The 5,490-nt window shown below is 46.1% G+C and overlaps 1 protein-coding gene across 5 annotated transcripts in view; it reads left to right on the top strand.

Annotated features, from left to right (window-relative positions):
• The first annotated feature begins 223 nt into the window (after positions 1-223).
• The window catches only part of PKIG (cAMP-dependent protein kinase inhibitor gamma), a 94,601-nt gene continuing 89,334 nt past the window's right edge, over positions 224-5,490 (top strand). For 2 of the 5 annotated variants that reach the window (XM_017878007.1, XM_017878006.1), the window contains exon 1: positions 224-416. The gene's annotated coding sequence lies outside the window, so the exon portion shown is untranslated. Of the gene's footprint in view, positions 417-501; positions 836-1,035; positions 1,121-5,490 lie in introns of those variants that run through there. The other 3 variants (XR_001886716.1, XM_017878008.1, XR_001886717.1) reach the window with 2 other exon arrangements.

The raw sequence follows: 5,490 nt of genomic DNA, 5'->3' as shown, positions 1-5,490 counted from the left end.
ACAAAACCCAGTCTACCAAGCCACCACCTCAGGCTCCGTTTCCTCCTCGCACGGTCCCCATCTGAGGTTACAAAGAGATAAACTGAGGCACAAGCAGTACTCGCGGCCCAAGACCTCCCCCTGGCCTCACTGTCCCCCTTTCCTTCTCTTCCCCGGGCCTACTTCCAACCCAGATCCCTCCTTCGCAGCTCAGCTCTCGACCTCGTCCCTCCTCTGCCCCCTCCGCGGCTGCGGAAGGGGACGCGAACCGTCTTGGTCCCATCCGAGCCGCCGTAGCGCGAGTGCCGCGGGAGTTCGGCAGCCCAGGTCGCCAAGGCAACGGGCTCCGCTGCGGGTTGCCGATTGCTGGCGCTAGACTACCCCGGGGAGGCGCTGCGGGCCGGCGGCCCAGGCACTGCGAGGCGGCGAGACCGCAGGTGAGCAGGAGCTGGGCGGCCGGTTGCGGCCCCAAAGCTCCGGGCCTGGCGTCGACTCGTCGCAGGGGGCGAGGGGCTGAGCCGCTGGGGACCTCGGGGAGGGAGGCTGCGGCCCGATCTTTGTCCCTCAGCCGCGCCGGGGACGGAGCCCCCGACGCCCTTTGACCCCGCCCTGCGTTCAGGGAGAGTCCGTTTTCAGCTGTTTATTTTATTTGTAGCCATTGGTAAACCTCATTCGAAAGTTTCTTAAAAAAAAAAATCCCTTCTTATTTGGGGGCCGGAAAATAACTCAAAACTGCGGAGAAAATTTGTGTGTGCGACTGTTCTGGGGCCAGAGAGGATTGACTTCTTTGTGCGTCAGTTTTATCGTCTGCAAAATGGGAATCATGGTAGCACCTGTCTGATGACGTTATTACAAGGTAAATTTATATTTGAAATTCGTGGAGGTAAGTCCTCAATGCTTGGGAGCGTTTATTATTCTACTACAACGAAGACCATCATTGAGCATTTATTGTGAGTCAGGGCCCGGGCTGATAGCCAGGGTAAAAAAGTGAACGAGAGACATCGTGTCCTGAGGGAACTCCACAGTTTTCCGGAGGAGACAGACCCGTAAACAAGATTTCACAGTGATTCCGGTTATGATTTTGGACATGCAGAGGGACTGTGAATGCACAGAGAAAACAGTTTAACCTGGATTTCTGGAGGTAAGGTTAGCGTGGATGATCAGGGAGAGATGCCAAAAGAAGGTGACTTCCAAAATGAGACAAGAAGGCTGCCTTTAGGTTGACCAGAAGATGAGGCTGGTGGAGTGTACCTTGCTGTAGGTAGAGAAAGCAGTGTGTGCAAAGCCTTGGGGAGAGAGTGCAGACTTCTTGGGAATCTGCAAGGATTTCAGGCTAGCTGGGGAGCAGATTATGAGAGTTGGAGGGGGTCTGGCTAGATGGTGTTTGAGAGACAAGCAGGTGTTCCTCCTGGAAGACTCTTCGTAAGTGTGGAGGAGTTTGGGCTTTATCTTGGGGGCAGTGGGAAGCCATCAAAGGGTTTTAAGCCAGAGGTGTGTGTTTTTGATCAGAGGTATGGTTTCAGAAAGATCAGTTTTTTGTGTTTCTCTCTTGGTCTTTTTTTTTTTTTTGAGACAGAGTCTTGCTCTGTCGCCCAGGCTGTAGTGCAGTGGCGCGATCTCTGCTCACTGCAAGCTCCACCTTCCGTGTTCACACCATTCTCCTGCCTCAGCCTCCCGAGTAACTGGGACTACAGGCGCCTGCCACCACGCCTGGCTCATTTTTTGTATTTTTAGTAGAGACGGGGTTTCACTGTGTTAGTCAGGATGGTCTCGATCTCCTGACCTCAAGATTCACCCGCCTCAGCCTCCCAAAGTGCTGGGATTACAGGCATGAGCCCACTGCGCCTGGCTCTCTTTGTCTTATCATTCCTCCCATCTGTTTTTCACTTTGCAGGCATTCATTTGTGGTGATTCATATATGTGTGTGTGTGTGTGTGACAGTGTGTGTGTGTATGTATTTTTGAGATAAGGTCTCACTGTGTTGCCCAGGCTGGTCTCAGATTCCTGGGCTCAAGTGATCCTCCTGTCTCAGCTTCCCACGTAGCTGGGACTGCAGGTGCACACCACTGTGCCTGGCTAATTCAAAAAATATTTGATGAGCATCTTCTATGTGCAAGGCACGGTGTAGGTAGTAAGGAAGCAGGTCCCTGCCCTCAAGGAGATCACAGATTGGTGAAGAAAATATGCATCAAACAAGTGATTATAATTGTGTTGAGAATTATGAAAGGGGGCGCATGTTAAGGTCAATCTAGCATAGTTTGGAGATTCAGGTAGGGTTTTGATAAAATGTCTAGAGGGTGTAGTCTGAGTTAGCTATCGTGGGGATATTCCAAACATATTCAAAAGTACATTCATGGAGCCAAAAGCAGTCCACTACAACTGGAAGTTAAAGATCAATATTGAAAGAGACCCATCCAGAGAGGTTAAAAAAAAAAGGCTGAGTTAGCTATCGTGGGGATATTCCAAACATATTCAAAAGTACATTCATGGAGCCAAAAGCAGTCCACTACAACTGGAAGTTAAAGATCAATATTGAAAGAGACCCATCCAGAGAGGTTAAAAAAAAAAGGCTGAGGCCGGGCGCGGTGGCTCAAGCCTGTAATCCCAGCACTTTGGGAGGCCGAGACGGGCGGATCACGAGGTCAGGAGATCGAGACCATCCTGGCTAACACGGTGAAACCCCGTGTCTACTAAAAAATACAAAAAACTAGCCGGGCTAGGTGCCAGGCGCCTGTAGTCCCAGCTACTCGGGAGGCTGAGGCAGGAGAATGGCGTGAACCCGGGGGGCGGAGCTTGCAGTGAGCTGAGATCCGGCCACTGCACTCTCAGCCAGGGCGACCGAGCGAGACTCCGTCTCAAAAAAAAAAAAAAAAAAAAAAAGGCTGAGATTATTCAGGGCGACTGCATTGCATTCTCTTGGAAGAAAGAGCCATGCACTTAGGCTACGCTAAAAGAAATGGCTAGAGAAACAGGAACAGGAGAGAAACGAGCAAAGTATAGTAATGAAGTCCAAAGGAAGAGGTTGGCCTTTGTAGATGTTGCTGAGATGTCTGAGTAATACAAGTTAAAAATTAAAATGTGTCTTTTTGGGCAAATAAATATGGAGGTCAGTTGGGACCTCATTGAGCAGATTTGGTGAAATGGTTGGGGCGGAATCTATAATATCAGCAGCTTTCAAAGGTTCAATATAATATATCAGTGGGATGAGTTAAGAGTGGGATGTGAGAAAGACAAAGTGTAGGCAGCTCAGAGAAGTTTGGCTGCGAAGGGAGGTAGAGGGAAGGCTGGGGAGCGATTGGGGAATAGGTGAAGTTTTTTTGAGCATGAGAGAGATTAAATGCTGTTGGCAAAGAGCCAGTAGAGAGGGAAAGGGTGAGAAGATACAGGATATGAAGGAGAGAATTGATAGTATAACTTTCCTGAGAAGGTGGGAGTGGAGGAGCTCCACAGTACAGATCCTTCAATAGAAGTCTGATGCCTGTTACTTTTTGGAGACGTGGGAAGCCAGGTTATTCCTGAAAGGAGTGCACCAGTGTAATGCAACAAAAATAAAGGTGTAAGTGTGGAAGGCAAGTCACAATTTTCATTATCGGCAGATAGCAGGCATTTATTGAACTAGTATTGTGTTAAGTACTTTTCATGCACTTTTTTTTTTCTTTCTTTTTTTTTTGAAACAGGGTGTCACTCTGTCGCCCATGCTGGAGTGTAGTGGTGCAATCTTGGCTCACTGAAGCCTCTGCCTCCTGTGCTCAAGCGATCCTCCTGCCTTAGCCCCCCCAAGTAGCTGGGAATACAGGTGCGAGCCACCACACTCAGCTAATTTTTGTATTTTTAGTAGAGATGGGATTTTGCCATGTTGGCCAGGCTGGTCTCGAACTCCAGACCTCAAGTGATCCACCCATGTCAGCCTCCCAAGGTGCTAGGATTACAGCCATGAGCCACTGCGCCCGGCCTTATGCACTGTTCTTAATGAATAATGTGATGTTTACAACAACCCTGTGAGATAGGCCCTCTAATAATTGCAAGTTTATGGATAAAGAAACTGAGGTAGAATGCTCACTCAGGGTCACACAGTATTTGAGTCTAGGTTTACCTGAAGACCCAGAGTTTTTACTCCTAACCACTACCTGGATGATGTAAATCTCTACCTGTGATATGATTGTCTGCTGAAAAAATTCAAAAGAATTAAGCTAAACATACTTAGATATAATAAGGCTAAGTGAACAGCAGTTATAAGACAGACAAAAAGCAATAGCTTTATGCAACCAAAAATAGAAAAGGTAATTGTAAGAGAACTGACAATAGCAACATGAAAAATAAATACTTACAAATAAACTTAAAAATACGTGTACCTGGCTTAGCCACACAGAGTAAGAGTTGGCTGGGCATGGGGATGGGAGGACAGGATGAGTAAGGTAAAGTAGTTTTCTCATGGGAACATCAGAGTATTGATACTGGAGAAGGGTAGGTTCAAAAAAACAGGTGTCTGTCATAAGACATCATGAGATATTGACTATCATGTGTTTATAAAATTGAAAAATTGGCCCGGCGTGGTGGCTCGCACCTGTAATCCCAGGACTTTGGGAGGCCAAGGCGGGCGGATCATCTGAGGTGAGGAGTTCGAGACTACCCTAGTCAACAGGGGGAAACCCCATCTCTGCTAAAAATACAAAAATTAGCTAGGTGTAGTGATACACGCCTGTAGTCCCAGCTACTCGGGAAACTGAGGCAGGAAACTCCCTTCAACCTGGGAGGCAGAGGCTGCAGTGAACTGAGATTGCACCATTGCACTCCAGCCTGAGTGACAAGAGCAAAACTCCATCTCAAAAAAAAAGACAGTTAGATGGGAGCTATATATATTTGAAAGATGTTTACATGATGTGGTTAGGTGTAAAAAGCAGATTACAGTACAGTATGTTCCTGTTTTTTTTTAAATGTTTATAACAAAATGTCTGGAAATACTAGTTCTTTTAAAATGTTAAATCTTTAATTGTGATAAAATTTACCATCTTAACTATTTTTAGGTGTAAAGTTTTGTAGTATTAAGTGTATTCATGCTGTGCAACCAATCAGCACAACTTTTTCATCTTGCAAAAGTGCAAAAGCCAAACTATACCTTTAATAGGTTTAGTTCCCCATTTCCCCCTCCCCACCAGCCCTTAGCAGCACCCATTCTACTTTTGTTTTCTATGCATTTGGTTACTCTAGATACATTGTGTTAGTGGAATCTTGCATAGTGTCCTCAAGGTTCATCCTTGTTGTGTAGCATGTGTCAGAATTTCATTCTTTTTGTAAGGCTGAATAATATTCCATTGCATGTTTATACCACACTTTGTTTATCCATTCATTGATGGTGACTTTGAGTTGCTTCCATCTTTTGGCTATTGTGAATAATACTGCAGTGAAACATAAGTGTACTAAAAGGTAAGCTGTTTATGAGATCATGGGGAAACTTTTATTCTGTTCTTCATTGCCTTAATTTTCCTTTTTTTCTTTTTTTTTTTTTTTTTT

The sequence above is a fragment of the Rhinopithecus bieti genome, unplaced genomic scaffold (genome assembly GCF_001698545.2).
Source record: "Rhinopithecus bieti isolate Rb0 unplaced genomic scaffold, ASM169854v2 scaffold_10347, whole genome shotgun sequence".
Taxonomy (NCBI): Eukaryota; Metazoa; Chordata; class Mammalia; order Primates; family Cercopithecidae; genus Rhinopithecus; species Rhinopithecus bieti.
The sequence above is the reverse complement of the archived record's forward strand: the minus strand, read 5'-3'. Positions and strand labels throughout refer to the sequence as shown.